Below are 23,259 nucleotides of genomic sequence, written 5' to 3'. Positions count from 1 at the left end.
AGGTAGGGTGAGGGCTTGAGAAGTATATTGAATTTAGTGACAGGGAGGTCACCTTTGCCAGAACCATTTCTACGAGATGTAATGACTTGAAATCATCTACTTTTTTTTTTTTGAGATTTATTATAACTTTTAAATTATTTTGTTATTCTTTTTAATTTCCTTCTCTGTTATTCTTGGGAAATTATTGAAGTGCAATGCTTCAGAAAAGGCTGAGAATTGGAATAATTTATCATTTCCAGAAGATTGCCTTCTTCAAGGTTTAAAGAAGGGACAAAGAGGACTGTTTGGCCATTCCTCTTTGCAATGAGACCCTGAAGGTTTGGAGACAAGGGTTCTGTGAGGACAGCAGGACCCGCATGGGTCCATTGTCTACTCTGCCATTGGCCAGTGTGATCTTGGCACTGAGCCTCAGTTCCCTCATTTGGTGGTAAGGTCAGCCTCATGGGATTGTTTTGATGCATCTGGCACCACAGCGGGGTTCCCAGGGTGGGATGTAACATGGATGGGAAATATCTGTGCTGTTCCTGGTGCTGGCTTGGACTCGGGAGAGAGTCACTCCCAGTTGATTATGTCAACATAATGTTCTGGGTGCTCTTTGAGGTAGGATGACAAGGGTGACATGCTGTAAGTGTGGGACAGGAGAGCCAGGAAACAGTGCCTCATATGTCACCTTTACTTGCTACTCTGTCTCCTCCACTATGTGATTCAGTCCATCCACAAAGCAGTTTATTTCTGTTACTGCATTTTTAGTTCTAAAATTTTCACTCTGTTCTTCTTTACAATCTTCTACATTTTATGAATTCTTCTATCTGATGTACCTTGTTACTTTTCAATTGCTTCAGTAAGTAAGATCATGACGACTGGAATTTTCATCATAGCTGCTTTTAAATCCTGGTCAGGTAATTCTAACATGTATGCCATCTAAGAATTGGCATAGGTTGTTTGTCTTTTGTCATTGAGTAGGGGTAGAAGTTCTGACTCCTCACATGCACTGACACCATAGTGGCAGGGCCTTGTCACTGGGTGATAATGTGAGTCCCAGCTTCCTACTTGGCCTTCTCTGACACCAACCTGGTAGGGATGTTGGGGTGCCTCATTGCAGTCTCATAAGAATGGAATTCTAGTCTCCCCACTGTGCCTTTTCCAGCATAAATGGAAGAGAGAGGTCACAGTTTTTAAATTTTATTTTTAATTTTTTTTAAAATTAATATTTATTTTTTAGTTTTAGGTGGACATAGTACCTTTATTTTATTATTTTTATGTGGTGCTGAGGATCGAACCCAGTGCCTCACGCATGCCAGGCAAGCGCTCTACCACTTGAGCCACATCTCCAGCCCCTTTTATTTATTTATTTTTATCAATGTCTGAAGTAGGGTGATTTTTTTATTAAGTTTTCTGTTTTGTTAGTCCACTCATTTTCCTTGTTCTTTGCTTGAAATAATAGGCTTTGTTGGGGTCATTTTTTGGTCTGTGCCCTTTGGTGTTTCTGGTTGCTGACTTCTTTTTTATTTCTATTTTTGATGGATTGATTCCAGGGCCTCATGCATGCCAAGCATGTCTTCTATCACAGAGTTATGACCCCAGCCTCCAAGTCTGGGATTTAAGAGGCCAGAAAACCAAGGAACTTACCAATACCATGTTGTTCCCTGGGTCCCAAGGTTTCTATATGGTCTACTTTCTCCTCTGCCTCTTTCAAGATCTCATGTATATTTTATATATAATTTTCAGCTTTACTTAGCATTAGAAATAAAATTACACTTACTCCATCTTACAGGAAGCAGAACTCCAGCTAATGCTTTTAAAAAAAGTCTGCTAACTCCTATTTTTGATTATGTTTTTATTGTCAATTTTTGTTTTCAGTTGTTGGCTATAAGGCCTTTTTTGCATGTCTATACTTCTTTTGTTGAATAATAGACCAAACTATTGAGGCACCACAGAGGATTAACTTTTGCTTTTGCTGAGCAGGTGGAATGGGTCTGATCACTCTGACTCAATAGATGGAGTTGGGTTGTTGTGGAGGAAAAGAACAATGAGGACATTGGCATTGTGGGATTACACTTATCTGTAGGGCATGGTTCTCTAGGGCAATCCATTGAAAACCTTTGTGTTCTCAGCACAGAGAAATTGCAAACACTATTTATTTTTATTTCAAAGGCATGGTGTTCTTCTCTTAGTTTTCTGTCTCATACACTCTCAGAAGTGGGGAGAGACTGGCTGTGTTGAAGGACCCCAGAATCTAAACTTTGTCCCAGGGTAGGAAAATTGGCACCAGCATGCTGTGAGACTGAAGAAGCAAACATGCTTCTGAGAACAAAGAGGTAGGTGTTTCAAGCCCTGCAGGAAGAGCTGAAGAACTTCAGCTGGCTTCTCCTGAGGCACATGGAAGTTTGGGCATGGCTAGAGGCCAAAAGGTCAGGAGAAGCCACTGCTCAGGGAAGAGAAGGCAGTGCCTGGCTTGCTTAATTAATTCAGCCATCTTGAGTAGGTAACCACTGTGACGGCCCTTGAGTAACCTTAGCCAGGATTCCGACTTAGTTGCTCAGCATACACAAAACCATTAAAGTGGTATGTGACACTTTACAACTGGGCCCTGGAGCCAGAAATGTGCGTCTTTGAAATTAGATAAACCAGGTACATATGGCTGAGAGGAAATAATCCTGACCAATATGTGTCCCTACTTCTGACCAGGGATCCACTTGGTCTTGTAACCCAGGACCACCTTTCTGCAAATAAATCACCCAATAAACTGTACTGTGTGCAGTCATAGACCTGTATTCTTCTTCTTCTTCTTCTTCTTTTTTTTTTTTTGTGGTATAGGGAGGGGTATGGGGATTGAACTCAGGGGCACTCGACCACTGAGCTCCATACCCAGCCCTATTTTGTATTTTAGAGACAGGGTCTCACTGAGTTGCTTAGTGCCTTGCTTTTGCTGAGGCTGGTTGAACTTGTGATTTTCCCTCCTCGGCCTCCTGAGCCACTGGAATTACAGGTGTGCGTCCCTGCATCCGGCTTGATTTGACTCTCTTGAGTCTTATTTACCCCACATTTTGTAGAAGACCTTAAGTCAATGGTCATTGTATATAGTCCTTTTTCTCTAGCTGCTCTCAGGGAGAGTATTTCTGTCACCAAATTCTCCATTCTAACAGGAGACTGAAGCACTCCCCTCCTTCTTTGACAGCCCCTTTCCCTGAAAGCAGTTATGCCTGTCAATGCATTTATCACATACTTTAATTATAAGCACCATGTAACTGTATGGGAGTTTCTGTACCCACCAATCCCACAATGCCAATGCCCTCATTGTTCTTTCTGTAGTTGTGAAAACTTGTTGACAACGTGGTGGGTGCAAGTTGGTCATGAGGCCCCATTTTCATTATTTTGTGGGAGACAAAGAGCAGATAAACCTTTGAGTGAGACAACCCAGATAAAAAATTCAACACTTTCATAATCTGCTGATGATACGTAAAGATTTCAAAAGACTTTTGGGTCTTTGCCTTAGATAGAGCGAGGAAGCAAGCTCTGAGGGAGGAAGCAAGCTCTGAGGCCCTTGACATGTCTCAGCTGAAAGCTTATGTGGATGAATTCTAGTTGCATCTATTATTTCCATTGTTCCCTGAAGATTCATGATAATCTGTGCTTTCCCCCCAGGCAGCTAGGAAGCATAAAAACATTTCTTTTTCCTCCAATTAACTTGAGGATAGCTATTACTAAAGAGAAATCTGTTTTCCTTATTAAAGTTGCTAAGTGGTTTCTTTCTTTCTTTCTTTTTTTTTAGTGAATCTCAATGAAAAATTTATATGTAGGAGTGGTTTTTCTCTTGTTGTTGCTACATTCTGAGATAATTGAGTTCATTTTCATTCTTTTGGGATTAATGAAGGAAAGAAGAGTATCTGGGCATTCATCTGGAAGGACAGTGCCTGGAAGCAGCTCTTTCTGGTGACACATCAATGTCTGGAGAGAGGACCGGGGGCAGTTAATGGCTGATATCCAAGGTCAGTTCAGTAAGACCACATTGCTGTCTTCTGGTTCTCCTTTATATCAACTGGCAATGCAAAATGACTTGTTTATATTAAGCAAGTCACTAAAAACAGTGAGCTCAAACCCATATTTGAGCTTGAAACTGGCTACTTCACAGCCATGTAACTCATCATCTCACCTCTCTGGGTATCAATAATTCTTACTGCCCAGGAAGAGAATGAGGATCAGAGGCTGGTGACCTCTGTGCTGTGTCCCTTGTAGGAATAAAAAAAGACCTCCCAAATGAGATTGACATCATTAACTTAAGTACATGTATGAAAACACGAGTGGTGTGACTCTACTTTGTGTAATATGAATTGAATTGCATTCTGCTATTATATTTAACGCATTAGAATAAATAAAATAAAAACATTAAAAAAAGACCACCCAAATGAGAGAAAAGACCACCAAAATGAGAAAAGAAGGGACCATAGCAGCTACAGTAAGGGAGCCATTCACTCTCAATGGATATAACTGAGACTCCCATGTAGGCAGAGGGAAAAGAGAGCTCCTGCTGAGTCCTCCTGGAGGCTGTTGGCCTGGAAAAGATCCACAGAGCCTCCCATATGATTGGCTAGGGGAGCATATTTAGCTTTCTCTGGTTGGTCCTAAGCTGAAAATGGGGATGAACTTAAAGAAGCTGCCTGGTGCCGGGCATAGTGGTGCACACGTGTAATCTCAGTGGCTCAGGAGGCTGAGGCAGGAGGATCACAAGTTCAAAGCCAGCCTCAACAAAAGTGAGGCACTAAGGAACTCAGTAAGACCCTGTTTCTAAATAAAATACAAAATAGGGCTGAGGATGTGGCTCAGTGGTCGAGTGCCTTTGAGTTAAATCCCCAGCAATACACCCCCCCACCCCCAAGCTATCTGATAATAAGTCCTGGACATTTGGGGTGATTATTACTTATTTTTTAGCTTTCTGGGTTGTCACTGGAGATGGCCCTGGCTTTCTGCAAGTCTGACTTATAGGAGGCTGGCTTCTTGGGCTGGTGACTGTAGGTAACAAGATGGTTTCCTGAGCAGGTGGCTGCAGGAGTGGATCAGAGTCCTAGTTGTATAAATGGTTTCTGGAGAAGACAGGTGGAAGTGGGAACCTTCAGTCTGTGTCCTAACTACATCTGATCTGATGTCAACAGGCCACCAATGGGACCTGACACATGGATGGTGGTGTCTGGTGGAGAAAGTACAGACCCAGGGGTGTTTTGTAGGAGTGTGAGCATGTGAAGGGACCAGCTTTGGGGAGCATGCTAGGGAGGAGGCACTGGTCTCTAAGGGGCCTGAGGCAAGTTAAGCTGATGGCTTTCAGGACAGAGCAGGGCAGAGCTTCCAGTGTGGGTGACCAGCAGAACCCATCTCTCTGATGGGAGAAGGTTGAGAGCTGGATGGGCACAGTACAGAATGATAAGAAACCTCCTCGTGTGATTCATCTTGCCAGGAGCATGTGGGGAGGCCCAGGGATACTGCTTCCAAGATTATCATAGAAAGGACTTTGCTACCTGAGTGAAAAAGTACCATTCTTTAAAAGTAGTAGCTTGATTTTAACTCAGTTAAACACATTGGTTCCCACAGAAAGCCAAGACCTGGCATCGTCCTTACAATATTCATTGCCGCAGTCTGGCTGGGCACAAAATCACGAGCCACTCACAGCCTTGTAGATTCAAACAGCAATTCTTTATTCCCGAACTGTCACTGGCACTTACATACACACGTTCTGGGGGAATTCACGTTCTGGGCCCCAATCACGTTCTGGGCAAAATTCCCAATACTCTCTGAATCCCACGAGAACTCAAGGGGAACTCAACGAGCAGGCGCACCTGAGGCAGCAGGATACGCCCTAATCCCAGCAGGGTACACCTTAAACCTGGAACCGCCCTAAACCCGGATTGTCCTAAACAGGGAACGCCCTAAACCCCGATCCGCCCTAAACCCGGATCCGCCCTGGTCCTTGAGCAAGGTCACCTTACATGCAATGACACTGCAAATGACCTGGGTCAATATGGAGAGTCCTTCCTCTAAGCAACATTGGGTAGGCTGACAAATAAATTGCCATGTGTCATTCTTACTTAGCAATGGCCCTCAGCAATTCATGAACTTATAAAGGAGGCCAAACCTAAGAGGAATGAGAATCTAGCCAATTTTCTCTGGCAAAGCCCCTGCATCTCATGCTGAATGACAGGTACTGAGGAGACATGGCTGGAGTTGAGAACAAGACCTACTAAATGAGCTCTAACGGGCTCTGTTGCCAGCGAGGGAGAAAGGCTGCAGGCCCCGAGCCGAGAGCTTCCCATAGCTGAAATGGTCCATGTTCCCCTCATCTCCCTCTTGGCCACATACAACCCAAGTGTGGAGTGATTGGGGGACATTGGAAGCTGTGCCTGGGACTCACAGTTCTGCTCTCCGGGGCTGTGTATGTGGTGTTGTTTCCTTTCTTCAAGGGAAGTGAACTTGGCTTGGAGTGAGGGCTCTTCTTTCTTGAATTTCTAATGCTAAGTGGTATGCTGCAGGTGAGTCAGCGTAGGACACCGCTCCTTACCTGTCAGGATTTTTGTTGCTGTGACCAAAAGACCTGGCAAGGTCAATCTTGGTGAAGTAAAAGTTTATTTGTTGCTCCGGTTCTGAGGTCTTATTCCTTAGATGGCTGACTCCATTGCTCTGTGCCTGAGGTGAGGCAGAACTTCACAGTGGAAAGGTGTGAAGGAAGAAAACAGCTCAGGACATGGCCTCCAGGAAGCAGGCAGGCAGACGGACAGACAGACATACACACATAAGGCAGACCAGCCTCCTCCTCCAGCCATACCCCACCCTCTCATAGTTATGGCCTAGCTAATCCATTCAAGTGGATTAATGCACTGATTAGGTTAAGGTTTCCACAACCCAATAATTTCAACTTTATTTTTGGTATTGAGGATTGAACTCAGGGGCCCTCAACCTCTGAGCTATATCCCCAGCCCCTTATTTTCATATTTTATATAGAGATAGGATCACACTGTGTTACTTAGGGCCTCGATAAGTTACTGAGGCTCGCTTTGAACTAGAGGTCCTCTTGCCTCAGCCTTCCAGCTGCTGAGATTACAGGCTTGCACCACTGTGCCTGGCTTCATTTCAACTTTGAATCTTCCTGCATTGTCTCACACATAAGCTTTTGGGGGACACCCCACTTCCAAAGCACAACACCCGTTTCTCTACTATCTCTCACTTGTAATCATTAAGAAACCTCTCACCTTTCAGCTAAAGACCTTATCCTGTCTCCTCCCTCTCCTCCTGATCTTGGTCAGACTATCTCTCACTTCTGGGGAGGTGCAGGTCATGTTGTAAAGGCACAGAGAGTGTGGCCCTCTCAGGAGAAGAATTTGGAAATGTTTTTGAGGGATGTCGTTTTACCTGGTCTTTGAAGGTGGGGTTTTAACATGAGGCTGAGTCTTACTGAGGATGGGGGTATTATACATGTATGCAAACTGTGTACCTCACTGTGGCAGGTAATCTCAGGCCATTCTGTGGCCATGGGCCATTCAGTTCAAAGCCATCAGGAACTGGCATGTTGCTATGATTTAGCATTGAGCGAGATGAATGTGGACCCAATGATAATGATAACTCACTTATAGGAATTAATTATAAGTGAATGTCAAATAGTATACTGAATAAGCCCTTTTGAAACTTTGTCGCTTTTATATATTTCCAAAATTTTACTTTTTGGTCTCATATTACAGGTGCTCTTTGGCTAGCTTGAGGCTGTACCCTTTCACTCAGATACCCTAAACCAAGACCCATGTTTAGATGTCTTGGGTTCCTCTTACAGTCTCTACTTGATGATTTTCATCATGGAACTGCACAGTGAGGGTACTATACTTCTTTCCTCTAGGGCCACATCACTAAGTTACTTTATTTTTCAGTGCTAAAGATGGAACTCAGGGTCTTACATAAGCTGGCAAGCACTCTACCACTGAGCTACATCCCTGGTTACTAAGTTGCTTCTGTAAAAATAATTTGCTCATTTATCTTCTTGGTTCCCTTGTCAGCCTCAAATGGAAGAGAAAGTGTTCCCGAATTTATTGGGTTAACATTTGCTGCTCTTTTATTCTGACAATTCCCTCTGAGATTAAATCTATTACTTATTAAAAAAGTTAGAGAGCTTTCCTGATAAATAGGAATTTATAACTAACTCAAGATTTTAGAAGCTCCCTCCCCCAATTCCTGATAGCCTAATAGACAGGAGGAAAAAGTGAGCAAACTTTCCAGGATCAAAGAAAGAAAGGCATGAATTCATGACATAGCACTCAAGAATGGCAGCCAAGAAAAGAAAGAGGTTTTTCTGGGCAGCATCTAACACCTTTAAAATTCCCCAGAGGCCATACTGGGAAAAGAGGAGCCAACAAAATCTTAACAGTTCTTATGTATTGTTTCTAATCTTGAGAGAAGTGGACTCAGGGTAGACACAAGGCCTGGAGAGAAGTTTCAAGAAACCCTCAAGGATGAGAGCCCTTACTTACCACTGTGGACTCTCAAGACCTCAGCAGAAGCAAGACAATGAGCAGAGTTTGACATTTTCAGTGTCTTGGTGCTGAGTTAAAAGAAATGCCTAGGCAAGAATTTGCCACAGAGTCTCTAGTCCCCTGAGTAACAAAGTGACATTCAGTACAGTCTCAGAAAAGACAGAACCTGACAACTGAATAAAGCCCCAAAGAATAAGATGAAAGGGGAATTTTAGAGCATATACTACCAAGTGAATACCAAAATGAGCACCTTCATATAACTGAAAACCAGAGTAGGCAAAGAAAATAGTGAGAATTTAATCAACTCTTCTAGAAGAAAGGCTTGATTTGATTGTTGTGAATACATAGGTGCTGTTCAGAGACATTACAACAATTAGAAAAAATTGACAGATTTGATGGCATATCTGATTGAATAGATTAATAGATTAATATAAGTAGTCAAAGACATAGGCAATTCACTTTAAAATTTATAAACTTTAATTAGAAAACCCAACCAATAAACAGAGGTAGTTTAAAAACCGAACTGGGCACAGTGGCATTTGCCCAGAACAGTGGCTTGGGAGGCTCAGGAAGGATTGCAAATTCAAAGCCAGCCTCAGCAACTTAGCAAAGACCCTAAGCAACTTAGTGAGACCCTTTCTCTAAATAAAATATAAAAAGGGCTGGGGATATGGCTCAGTGGTTAAGTGCCCTGAGTTCAATGCCTAATTAAAAAAAATAAAAAAGAAAAACATCTTGAAATTAGAGATATCTGAACTTATAGATTGAAGATATTCACTATAAAACACTCTAGAAAATTCTTATTAAATGGAAATATTGTTAAGTGGTTGAATATGGTTAAATTATTGAATTTTAAGAGAAAAGAAAAATTGGGGGTTTGGGTGTGGCTCAGTGGTAGAGCACTCTCTTAGAATGTACAAGGTGCTGAGTTTGATCCCCTGCATTACAAAAGAAAAAAAATTATTTTGAGGAAGAAGATGCAATTTATATACAAAAAGCAACATAAAATCAGGCTAACCACAGGCTTCTCAATATTCAAGTGAAAAAACAATTGAGCAATTATCTGGGCCAATTAAATAATCACTCTAAAATGTTAATCCAGTAAAGTTGTTATTAAGTCTAAAGGCAGTAATAAGAACTCTTAAAAATCTCAATCAATGTAGAACCAATGAATACTTTCTTTAAAGAAGAAATCCAGTGAAGCAGTTCAGTGGAACCAGAGGTATGAAGAGGCAAAGGTGGATGAGTAGGACCATGCTCAGGAGGTTGGAGGTTGGAAGTCAGAACCAGCCCAGCAACATCTAGAGAGTTCTGAGGAAAGAAAAGCATGACCCAGGAATTTTCTACACTACCAACATTTCTTTGGGAGGGGTGGCAAATGCTTATAATCCTAGCCACTCAGGAAGCTGAGGCAGGAGGATTGCAAGTTTGAGGCCAACCTGGCCAACTTGGAGAGAACTTGTCTCAAAATTACAAAAAAAAAAAAAAAAAAAAAAGGCTGGGGATGTAGCTCAGTGGTAGATTGGGTTCAATTGCCAATACCACCTAAAAAAGAAAAAACAAAATCCCATAAACAGACTTTTTCAAATACAAATCTCAGAGAAGGAATTGTCCATGAGCCTTTCTTGAAAAAAAAATGTGACAGTGAAATCCAGCCAACAGAGGATGAATAAAGATGCAGAATGTGGAAATGGCTCCTTGTTTTCTCATGACTCCTAACCTTTTTGTGTATTTTAAAACACCTTTAAGGAATCTGAATTCTCTCTTCTGGTTAAAAAAACAAGAACAAAAACATTGACCAGAGCCTTAACGTTTAATTTTTCAATTTCATCTTTAAAAAAAATAAATTTTAAGTAAATTCAAGTGAATAATTAAAATTAAAGTACATTTAGGATGATTTATATCTATTTGTCAACCATCCATCCATTTATTGCTATGCTCTATCAGTTGTTTACCTATCTACCCTCTAGCTTCTAGAAGAATTTATGCAGCATTTCCATGTTTGTATCTGTATTCCTCCAACCTTCCTTCTGTAAATATGTATGTATACAGTAACAGATATTAGAATCATGGTGATGATTGCTGTATATTAGTCAGCTTAGCCTGCTATAATAAAAAACACACAGATAGTACTGTTTAAGCAATAGACATTTATTACTCACAGCTCTGGAGGCTGATATCCAGGATTAAGAGATCAGCAGATTCAGCTCCTGTAGATGACTCTTCTTGGCTTTCAGATGGACACCTCATGAGGTATTCTCAAATGGTGGAAAACACAATAGCACAATTTCACTGGTGTCTCCTCCTACAGGACACTAGTTTTATTGGGTCATGGCTCCACCCTGTGACCTCATTTAACCTTATCACCTCTTCAAAGGCCCCCCCCTCCAGTTAGGGTCACATGAGGAGTAGGAGCTTCAATACAATTTTAGGGGATGTAAACATCAACTCCATAATATATTAAATTGTAAATTGTGTTTTCCGTATTTCTTGGCTATTTTAATAAATCTTAAAAGTTTTATAGAAGTAAAAGTCATTATTCTAACATATATAGTTGGTGTTATAGATTTTACTAGAATAACCAGTGTCATCTCTATAGCTTTTTTTACATGACTAATAAGAACCTCCATTTATCCATGTAACAATTCCACTAACTCAGTGTTGGCAAGGAAACTGAGGTTATAGTGTCATAACTAGCGAGCTCCAGAGTCCAAATCCATGTCTGTATTTTTCAGCATCTTTTTTTTATATGTGTGTCTGTGTGATAAAAGAGCCAACATTTTGAGGTGAATCATAATCATTTGCCCTTTATGTGTTTATAAATTCAATAACAAAGGCCAAGCTCTCACACAATAAAAATCAATTTACTTCTGTATTTGGGGAGAAATGAAACAGCTTGCCGCCTGTGAATAACGACAGTTATAGGAGGAGATCTTTGCTGTGCTACTGTAGCATCTGTGACTATAGACATCAAGTCTTTGGAGGTGTGCTGGTCAATTCTGCTGCCTGGCCTCATAAAATCCAGGAGATCTCTATGCTGGCTGACTCACCTCTTGGCTCTTTTGAGGCCAGAGTGGCTTTAAGAGCTATCAGTCGTCCTTAGACACATCCCTTCTTGAGGCTGGGCCTACTCCATTTGTTCCTGTCACACATTCTGATCTGTTGGATACTGTTATGATTTGGATATGAAGTGTCTCCCGAAATCTCACATGTTTGAGACAATGCAAAAATTAGAGGAGAAATGATTGGGTTATAGCCTTAACATAATCATTAAATACCTGATAGGATTAACTGAGTGATAACTCAGGCAGGTGGGGTGTGGCTGGAGGAAGTTGTTTTATTTGGGGAGTCTCTATGGGGTATATAATTTGTATCTGGAGAGTGGAGTCCCTGTCTGCTTTCTGATCACCATGATGTAAGCTGCTTCCCTCCGCTACCCTCTCCCACCATGATGTTCAGCCTCAATTTGAGCTCTGAGGAATGGAGCCAGCCTTCTCTCGACTAAGGCCTCTGAAACCATGAGCGCTCAAAAAAACTTTTCCTCCTCTACAATTGTTCTGTTCAGATCTTTCAGTCACAGCAGCACAATAGCTGACTAAAACAGATACTTCTGAGGTTTGGGTGCCTGGGAGGACACTCAGAAGATGACAACTCATTCTCTCCACTTTTGGGTGACAAGTCTTCTTTCTGAACCCTTCAGATCAGTATCTAACTTCTAACTTCTCCCCAGGTCTCCTTTAGCTGAATCTGAGGGCTTCTTTCTAAGAACAGCTTGTTCTCCTGGGTAGACCAGTTCTTCAGCAGATACAATATAATCACCCAGGGTTATAGTCATGACAGATGCAAAGCTGCTTCATTCTCATACTTGTTTTTATCTGATTTTTCTATGCTTAGCTCTACCTGTGTGGATACACCAGGCTGCCCTTTGAGACTTCCATTTCCTGGATAGGATAGAGCACAGGATGGGGGCTTCCTGAGCCATGAATCCTTGTGCATTCATTCCAGGGGTCAGTACTTCAAGCTGGTGGACTGATTTGTTGGGGCTGGAAATAAGCAGTCTTTTCATAGACACCATGTTTTTTTTAACATGGGCCTTCCCTCACTGGGCCACTGAAGGCATTGATATCCTTCCTCATCATTATGTTCTTAATTCTGTTCAAATGTTTTTTTTTTTTTTCCCCCTAAGGAGTTCTGGTCTTTAAAACAACATGTTCATTGTACATGAAGACAGTTAAAAAAGGGAATTTAGATTTGTAGTAGACCTTCACCATGTGTGATGTTAAGCCTTGTTTTTCAGGCTACTCCCCATTGTTGATGGGGAGAAATCTGAAAAACAAAGTGGGTACATTAACCATGGGGAGAAACCCTCAGTAGATCTAAATGTTATTTGTTCTATTATATCTATTTTATTAAATGTAAAACTTACCAAGATTCCTAAGAACTTTTGATTTTTCTCTAAAATCTATAGAATATATTGAGTTTTTGTGAATTTGGAAAGGAAGTCTCCCCTTTCTACTTGACTCAAAGAATGAGAAATTTCCCAGCCCTCCCTAACTGAAATCCATTTGCTTTATCTCATTATTTCAGCTGTGGTTTTCTAGAAATATGCAAACCACTAGAGTAAGAATTATTAAATGAGAATGTCCCTTAAGCAATTAAGGGAACAACATGAGAGAAGAGCAAGCTGCATGCCTGAGGAGACACAGCATGCTTTCCCATGATAACAGGGACAAGGGCATCAGATGACTCCTCCAGTGTCTTGTTTTGATGAAAAGGCAATATTCTTGAATCTAACTTGTTGTCTTCTACTTTTGACCTCTTATTTTTCTTTCTTTCTAAGACTTGTCCTTAAACAAAGCAGACAATAAAACAACATATGATGCAATGGCAGTAAAAATTCAAGATGTAGAACTGAATTCCTCCACCAAAGTGAACAAGGTTCATGATTTAAATGGTGCCTGGGCAGCTCCAGAAGTAGGACTTCGGGAGAAAGGGCTTGTCATTGTCAGCCCCATCTAGGTTCTCGGGGAGTCTCTCTGTACCTAGGTGGGATGTCCATGGCAGAAGAGGAATGCCAGAAGGGCTTGAGTTGAGAGGACAGGGGAGAGACCAGACTATGTGGACAGGTTTGGAGTTTGCCAGGAAGAGAGGGAACCAACAAGGATTAGGGCAGTGATGGACCATGCTGATGGTCTTGGAGAGGATGAACTATGGACAGAGAGTGTTAAAAAGAAGCAAATGCAGAAAAGGGAGTAGAGACCAGTTCTATGGAGGGAGTAAGAGAGGGGCCAGGGAAGAAGGAGCCCTGAGGAAGCTTAGATAGAAAATCAAGGGAGAGAACAGGCCATATGGATAGGGCAGGGATGATTCAGCAGAGTTGATAGGAGGGACTCCCTGTCTGAAGTGTTGGGTGGTGGGAGGAAAGGGAGCTTCCCAGATATTGATGGAGCACGGGGACCAGCACAGCCCCCTAGAATCATGAAGGTTGGAGGGAGAGATAGAGGGCTTAGCGAAGGATCTTTTAAGTGATAGTTGAGCAGAGAGAATGAGCCACATAAACTTGTTGGGGAAAGGCAGGGTTAGAGAGGGTCAAGAAGAGAGGGCAGGCCATGCTGAAGGAGTTGAGGAAGGAAAAACCCCAGGGGAGACTGGAGATGAAAGAGAGGGAGAGGCCAGATGGCATTTAAGGGGTGTGCATTGGAGGGAGGACATGTTATCTAAGGCAGAGAATATTGAGCTCAGAGGTGACAGCCCAGGTCATGCAGACACTTGGGGGACAGGGAGGAAGGGGCATCCCTTGGCCAAGATGAGAGACCAGGTCATGTTGGGGTGTGTGTGGTGAGTACAGGTCCACTGGCATAGTGACGGGGCACAGAGAGGGGATGTCTCAGGAGATGCTTTGCTGAAAAGTGAATAGAAACTGCGCCATGTGAACGGGCTTGGTGCTTGAGGGTCTGAGAAGAGGGTGCATTCCAAGGAGACTGACAGATGAGTGGGCAGAGACCAAGCCTTTTGTTAGGGTGGGAGGCAGGAAAGGTGGAGTATTATGGAGGATGCTTGTGCATGGTAGAAAGAAACCCATGGATAGGTTGGGTATCAAGGGAAGAGGAAGTGGGTTGGCAGAAGGTGCTGAGCAAAAAAGTAGGCAGAATGCCATTACCATGAATGCAGGATAGTGATAGCTCTTTGAGTTCCTGCTTTTGGGAACATACCCAGAAGTGGCATGGCTGGATCCCATAGTTATTCTACTTTTAAATTTTTAACAGTAACTACCTTACTGTTTTCCACCATGATTGTGTTACAGGGCATGGTCCTGCTGGGAAACTGAGGAAGTCGCAGCAATCCTTTATCATTGGTTCTTGTGATTATGCCAGAAAGATTTCAGACATGCTGCTCAGAGTAGCAGGCATGAATTTATTAGATGGGATAGGAAAAGGGAAAAGGGGACATTCTTAAGGGAGAGAATGGGTCCTTTCAGAGAAGAGAAGAATGGCATACCCCAACTGCCCAATAGTTTTATTGGGGGACCCAGGGAAGTTTCCAGAGAGTCCTGCCCATGTCCACCTTTTGACTTTTGACTGACCACATAGGAACTGAATGGACTACTCCCAAGAGAGGATGGTGTGGCGCTTATAGAGTTGGAGTTATAAGGAAATTTAGTCCCTCTGTTTCGGTCTCAATTTCCTGCCTATTTAATTGGTTTATTACCCTTTGAATAGTCCTCAGTAAGCTTTCTTTGTGAGGGTCTTAATGTTTTGGTTGCCTGGATGATTGGGAGTTGTGATAGTTTTGGTAATAAGGGAGGTCCAGCCCAGCTGGTAGTGTGTGACATGATCTTGAAATAGTAGTTTTCCTGACTTAGTCGTGCCCAGGTTCTCGTCGGCGGTGGCCTAGGTCCCGGCCGCGGTGGGGCTAGAGGTCGTCCTGGGCTGGAACAGAAAGTTAAAAACTTTAGATGGAAATAAAGGGTAGCATTTTCAAGAAAATGAGAATGAATAAATCATCCCTGGTTTTCAAAAGAGAGACCATATTAAACTTACATAAGTGAAGACGGCATCCCCCTGCCTTCAGTGCCAGCAGTTTTTCTGTTCTGTGATCAGTGTGATTCACAGGAGCTTCTTAAGTAACAAACGAAATGAGCCCAGGGCATGGAAAATATGATTTCTATATTGGTTTGGGATTGGCTATGACCTCCAGCATTTTCATAGGAGGGAGTTTCATTTTGAAAAAAAAAAAAAAAAAAAGGCCTTCTGCGACTTGCCAGAAAAGGACCCATGAGAGCAGGTCAAGGTGGCCATGCATATCTTAAAGAATGGTTGTGGTGGGCTGGACTACTGTCAATGGGGGCAGGCGAGGTGGCCAACTTCGCTGCATATGCCTTTGCACCAGCCACGCTAGTGACTCCACTGGGAGCTCTCAGTATCCTTGTAAGTGCCATTCTTTCTTCATACTCGCTAAATGAAAGACTTAATCTTCATGGGAAAATTGGATGTTTGCTAAGCATTCTAGTATCTGCAGTTATGGTCATCCATGCTCCAAAGGAAGAGGAGATTAAGAGACGTTAATTGAAATGTCACACAAGTTAGGTGATCCAGGTTTTGTGGTATTTGCAACAATTGTGGTCATTGTGTCCTTGATATTAATCTTTGTGGTGGGACCTTGCCACGGACAGACAAATATTCTTGTGTACATAACAATCTGTTCTGTGATTGGAGCATTTTCAGTGTCCTGTGCAAAGGGCATGGGCATCACCATCAAAGAACTATTAGCTGGAAAGCCTGTGCTGTGGCATCCCCTGGCCTGGATTCTGCTGCTGAGCCTCGTCACCTGTGTGAGCACACAGATCAATTACCTAAACTGGGCCCTGGACATATTCAACACTTCCCTTGTAACACCAATATATTACGTTTTCTTTACAACCTCGGTTTTAACTTGTTCAGCTATTCTTTTTAAGGAGTGGCAAGATATGCCTGCTGATGATATCACTGGGACTCTGAGTGGCTTCTTCACAATCATGTGGGGATATTCTTGTTGCATGCCTTTAAAGATGTCAGCTTTAGTCTAGCAAGTCTGCCTGTGTCTTTTCGAAAAGATGATAAAGCAATGAATGGCAATCTCCCTACTATGTAATAATAATGAAGAAAGCTTATCCTGTGGAATTGAACAACACAGTGGTGAGAATACCTCATGGAGAAATGGAAATCTGACAGGTTTTTAAGATGTGATTTAAAGGTTAATCCATAATTATGTTATAGTGATTTTGAATATCAGAATCTGTCTGAAAAAAGAATTGTCCTCAAATAATGTTATCTAAAGACAATCTTTTTTAAATTTTCACTAATTTGGACCAAGAAGTTACTTTTCTTACATTTAAACAATGGTAGCTCACTAAAAATGGCTTCAGTATGTGGCCAGTTTCTATTAACATTGTATTATTGTACAGGTATTTTACATTTTGATTCTTTCTTCAAAATCTAAATGCACTAATGACAAGTTTTAAGTCTATAAAAATGCTTTATTTTTTTCATTATTGATGAAAGTCTGAAATGTACATTTGTCATTCCCACTCCCATCAATCCCTGATCATATAAGGCTTTTTGATTGTAAACAAGAACAAAACTATCCCAATACATTATCCTCTGATTTATCTTACCTATAAAAGTGGCTCCTGTTTGGATGAATTATTTTGATGTTGAAATGTTAAAGGGAACCCTAAGTTACTAAATGAAGGAAACTCACAGACCAAAAAAAAAAAAAAATGGTAAGAATCACGCCAAGGAAATATTTCTTAGGCTATGACTTGTCACCACACATGTGGTTTACTGTGTGCATTTGATGGCATTCTTAGAACCCTATTAAACCAGCACATCGTGCATCCGCTGGGCTGGGCTCTTCTTTGTACCTTGGCTGGATTTATTCTTCAGTTACTTGAATTCCATGGGAACCTTTATGACCATTTTATATCAGCTCTTGTACTTTTCAGTCTAAATACATTAATTGTTATTTAGACCTTTTAATAAGTGGGAAATAAAATCAGAAGAAAAGAGTGATTTCTTAAATTTAGCTCATAATAAAGAGAAAAGTTGAAACAAACAAACAAACAAACAAAAAAAGAAATAATAGTTTTCCTTAAGGGGATGTCAGTATGGCTAGGGGAGGTTTTGACATAACAGGTCCCTCACTTCCAGGTACTTGCCTGTTGGTAGGCTTCCTGTGGTTTTCAGTTACCTTTCATTGTCCTTTTCCTGCTACCCATTCATGACTGACTAGCTCTCTACCAGTTGCACCATTTTATATTCCCTCTAGCAGTGCACAAGAGTTAACGTTTTTTAGCTTTCTGAGTTAACTTGCTGGTTGGTGTGTGGTCTTGGTGAAAATCTAGCAAGATGTACTGTGGCCAGGGCTAGAAAGTGCAGAAGATGATGGTGCAGCCCATCTGCAAAGCCTCATCTTCAGATACTTACAAAACAGATCCTGGATTCAGGTGTGGCTCCATGAGCAAGTGAATATGAGGATAGAAGGCTGTATTACTGGTTTTGATGAGAATGTGAAACTTGTATTAGATGATACAGGAGAGAGTCATTCTAAAAGTCAAGAAAACAACTGAATTGGATGATGTTAAGAGGAGATAATGTTACTCTGCCACAAAACGTCTCTAATTAGAATGATCAATGAAGTGAGAAATTACAGAGAAAGCTAAGCTAGGCTTTTTTTTTTTTTTTTTAAATGAATCCTTTGCCTAGAGTATAGTTTTAAAACACATGTTCATATTGTTTTGCTTCCCCATATGTTATTACCAGATGTCAATAAATCCGATAGAACTCTTTTTTTAAATTAAAAATTTTATTAAAAAACCCAGATGCCCTTCAATAGATGAATGGATAAAAAAAATGTGGCATTTATACACAATGGAGTATTATACAGCACTAAAAAATGACAAAATCATGGAATTTGCAGGGAAATGGATGGCACTAGAGCAGATTATGCTTAGTGAAGCTAGCCAATCCCTAAAAAACAAATACCAAATGTCTTCTTTGATATAATGAGAGCAACTAAGAACAAAGCAGGGAGGAAGAGCAGGAAGAAAAGATTAACATTAAACAGATGCATGAGGTGGGAGGGAAAGGGAGAGAAAAGGGAAATTGCATGGTAATGGAGGGAGATCCTCATTGTTATACAAAATTACATATAAGAGGTTGTGAGGGGAATGGGAAAATAAACAAGGAGAGAAATGAATTACAGTAGATGGGGTAGAGAGAGAAGATGGGAGGGGAGGGGAGGGGAGATAGTAGAGGATAGGAAAGGTAGCAGAATACAACAGTTACTAATAGGGCATTATGTAAAAATGTAGATGTGTAACCGATGTGATTCTGCAATCTGTATTTGGGTTAAAATTGGGAGTTCAAAACCCACCTGAATCAAATTATGAAATATGATATGTCAAGAGCTTTGTAATGTTTTGAACAACAAATAAAAAAAAAATTCTCCACATACTAACTGGCACTTAGGTTCTCTGACTTTTTGGTGGTAGTTATTCTAATTGGTGTGAGGTGATATATCACTTTGATTTTTGCATTTCCCTAATAATTTGTGATGTTGAGCACCTTTTCATGTGCTTTGGAAGGACATGGGGGACAGTTTGGGGAAGGCTTTTTGGAGGAGGTGGCATTTAAACTGATGATGAAAAAGGAGACAAAATACAAATTACCAATATTAGGTTAGAGGATATGGATACAGATGCTGAAGAGATAATAAGAATAATAAGAAAAAAACTACATGTAAGTCTACGTGTAAATTTGACAACTTACATGGAACTAATTCCCTGAAAAGCACAAAGTACCCCAGCTCACTCTGAGGTAGATAATTTGAATAGCCCATTACTATCAAGAAAATTGAACTTGTAATTAAACATAAAAGCTCTCCAAATGGAAATCTTCAGGCCCAGATGGTTTCATTGGAGAATTCTATCAAGTATTTAAGGAACTGAAACCAATTTTACAGTCTCTTATGTTACACTTCCCTGATTTTGTACCCCTAGGTGACCTAACTGAATTTCTACACTGCTTTAATCTTACTTATCTTTGAGAACAGGAAACCTGAAGGCCAGAAGTTCTCCTTCAAGAGGGGTAGCTGAAACTGGTTGGATCTAAGATGGCTGCCAGAGTGACCACTGGACAACTTCATTATAACCCCATCTGCAATAGCTAACAATCGCCATGATGATGAATAAAAGGAACCATAAAAGGAGCAAAAAGAAGAGACATTCAAGTTCCTGGAAAATCTCCATTTATTCCCAGAAAAGACATGAATATTCTCCCCCTTTATTAGCCTACCCATTCTCCTCATTTCTCTTACCCTATATCTATATCTTCCCAAACTCCTATGGGCCAAGAAACTGATCTGTGAGCCTTTCCTCCTGCTTCTATTCTTGGTCAAGAAAAAACTTTACTTCATTGTTGAAATGGCATGCATTCTTGTTATTAGATGCATAATTCCAAGAGGGAAAAATACTTTGGGGTCAAAATTGGTAACACCTCCAGAAATGAGAGGGATAGCCCCTGATACCCAAACCCGACAAACATAATATGGAAAAAGAAAATGTATGACTAGTTCTTTTTGTTATTTTAGACATGAAAATTCCTAATGAAATATTTGCAAGTAGAATTCTGTAATGTATAAAAAGAATTATGAACTGTGACCAAGTAAGGATTATTCCAGGAATTCAGGCTAATTCAGTGTTTGAAAATTAATCCATATAATCCACCATATTAACAGGTTAAAGAAGAAAAGTCAGATGATAATATTAATTGATGTATGGAATGTATTTGACCAAATGAAATACTACTTAATAATAAAACCCCATAGGAAACAAAAATGTAGGGCATGTGTGTGTGTGTGTGTATGTGTTCACATACATGCGTTTCTTTCTCAACTTGATAAGTAGTATCTACCAAAACCAACCCAAAACAGAAACATACATATGGCTACCATCACATTGATTGGTGAAAGACTGTTTTTTCCTGCTATCTGGAGCAATGTAAACTTGGAATTTCTAACCACTTCAATAAAGGAAGAAAAGGAGTCTAAAGGTACATGGAGAAGAAAGGAGACACAGCTGTCCCTATTTGCTGATAACACCATTTTATCTACTGAGAATCTCAAGGACACTACAAAAAAAAATCTCCTAGAATGAATAAATAGTTCAGCAAGGTCATGGCACACAAGAACAATGTACAAAAGTCAACTGTATTTTTATGTACTATTAGTGAACCCATGCAGACTGAAATTAAAAATACAATACCATTTAAAATCTCAAAGAAAGGAGAGAGAAATTCTTAATAAAAACCTAACACAACATGTTCAAGTCTTTATGTAGAAAACTCCAATGAAAGAAATCAGCAGATCAAAATAAATGGGAAGGTATATCATGTTCAAGGGTCAGAAGAGGAGACACTATGAACTGAAGTTCTCCAAGGAAGCTTCGTCTGTATTTGAGAGCCTGCCAACTGATCTTGGCTGACTAAACCATTGTGATCATGGTGATTGTGGAGAGATGGATTGTGAAGAGATTGCACATTGTACATTAAGATCCAAAGTTTAACTGGGGCTATCTTTAGTTTCTTTTTAAAAGAATTTAACATTTATTTTATTTATTTGTTTTTATGTAGTGCTGAGGATCAAACCAAGTTTCTCACCTGTGCTAGGCAAGCACTCTACCCCTGAACTACAACCCAAGCCCTTTAGTTTTTTTAATGGCTGTTTACTACCAACCTCTGCATCTGGCCTAGCATTTTTGTGACTATTAGATGAAACTTCTGGAATGTATACTTAGCTTAGTAGAACTCTGGCCTCCACCAACCCTAAAGCTAAGAATATGATAGCATCTGAATCCTATAACAGATTTACTCACTTTGTTAAAGACATCATCTTAATCCTATAGAAGAGATTTTCCCATATCATTGTAGTCTGCCTTCTTGATGACTCCACCTACTATGTTTTATGAATATAAAAGCCCAAATAACTTCCACAGGGAACTATATTGTTCTGGGTAACTTGAATCTGTCTCTGAGACAAGGCCATTCATATATGGCTTGGAATAAACTATTTTCTTATTTTTCTCAAAGCAGAGTTGATATTTTATATTGACAACACTGTAAAAATATCAATTTTCTGTAAATTGACTTATATGTGTATCATAATTCCTATCAAAATTACAGCAAGATTTTGATTGATGTAAATAGCATTATTATAAAACTTACACAGAAAGTTGGATAGAATAGCTAAGCCAGTGTTTAAAAAGATGTATATAGTGAGAGGAATCACATACATGACTACAAGGCTTATTATATGGTGACTATGATCAAGACAGTGTGGTATTGTTGTAGAGACAGACACAGAGATCAGTGAAACAGAAAACTCAGAAATAGCTCCAATATACCCAACTTTAGTTTTTAGAAATATTTTAACTTCACAACAAAATTGAGCAGAAGGCAAAAGATACCTCCTGCTTATAATGTAAAGCTTCCTCTATTAGCAATATTCTACATGAGGCTGGTACACTTGTCTTTCTGAGCAGGTCTCATGAGCCAAATCTACAAAATGAATCATAGTAAAATTTATGATGGTGTGTAAGGACAATGGGATTTTTATGCTATGCATGAGAAATACTTAAGAGAAGAAAGAATTGAATTTATCATCTGTAAATGTTGATTAGTACTTGGGTACCAGAGTCTTCCTCCAACACGTGAGCTGTCGAGGCAATCTGTCATTTACATTTTTATTTTATTTTTAATTTCCATTTCCACCACTTTTTTCCACTCACTGGGGTTTAAACTTAGTCCCCTTTGTGGATGGAGACCCCATTCTGTGGAAGTCATTCAAAGCTCTTTTACATTCGTCACTCTCTCTCTATCTACTTCTTGAACCAGGTGTCCCCTCACATGGTGGTTCCTGCTCTGCAATTTCCTTTCTGTGTGTTTTCCTTGGTTATTTTGTGTCCTTTGATCAACATCTTCCCAATTCCCTTACCTCCTCACACCAGCCTCAGCAACCACTTAGGGAACTCTCTACTTCCATGAGCTCAGTTTGTTTTGAACTTCTGCATAGCAGTGGGATCATGTGGTATTCAGCTTTCTGAGTCTGGCTTATTTTGCTTAACATAATGCCCTTCTGTTTCTTCTACATTGTCACAAATTACAGAATACATTTCTTTTTTAAGCTTGAAAAACATATCATTGTATTTAAATATCATATTTTCTTTATTCACTCATTCAATCATGGGCGTGTGTTTATGTATTTCTGTGGGTATGCATGTATTCATGTGCATCTCTTTGTGTTTCTGTGCTTGTGTGTATGTGTGATTAATGTGTGTTTGTGTTTTTGTGAGTGTATACCTGTGTTTCTGTGTTCACCCACATGCATGCTTATTTCTGTTTGTGTGGTGTGTGTACATGTTTAGGGACTTGGATGTAGAGATTTGGGATTCTAAGTGAATATGCCAGCTCACAAGCCTCCTGCCACATCACTCTGTGCCAAAGCAGCACTCTATCCTTATAATGAAGTTCACCTGGTACCTTAGCCTGGAATGACTTTCCTCCTGTCCCTCTCTGGTTGTGTACATATGTTGATCTCCCTCTCTGGCCTGGGTCAGAGCTGAATGCCAGGTCTGAAGGAATGTTGGCTGAATGGGGTTTTCAGAATTAAAGAATTTAGTCAAGGGAGGAACTAGATATGGAGGAACTAGATATGGTTTTTG

At 40.5% G+C, this 23,259-nt stretch overlaps 2 pseudogenes; both read left to right on the top strand.

Moving 5' to 3' along the window:
- Positions 1-15,390: 15,390 nt before the first annotated feature.
- Positions 15,391-16,722, top strand: LOC124088329 (magnesium transporter NIPA2-like; annotated as a pseudogene).
- A 1,168-nt stretch (positions 16,723-17,890) lies between these two features.
- On the top strand, positions 17,891-18,167 carry LOC124088302 (small nuclear ribonucleoprotein E-like; annotated as a pseudogene).
- The last annotated feature ends 5,092 nt before the right edge of the window (positions 18,168-23,259 follow it).

This window comes from Marmota monax, unplaced genomic scaffold, assembly GCF_021218885.2.
Source record: "Marmota monax isolate L192 unplaced genomic scaffold, Marmota_monax_Labrador192_F-V1.1 WCK01_AAM20220418_F8-fsc00109, whole genome shotgun sequence".
Taxonomy (NCBI): domain Eukaryota; kingdom Metazoa; phylum Chordata; class Mammalia; order Rodentia; family Sciuridae; genus Marmota; species Marmota monax.
This window is presented reverse-complemented; position numbering and strand designations above follow the sequence as displayed.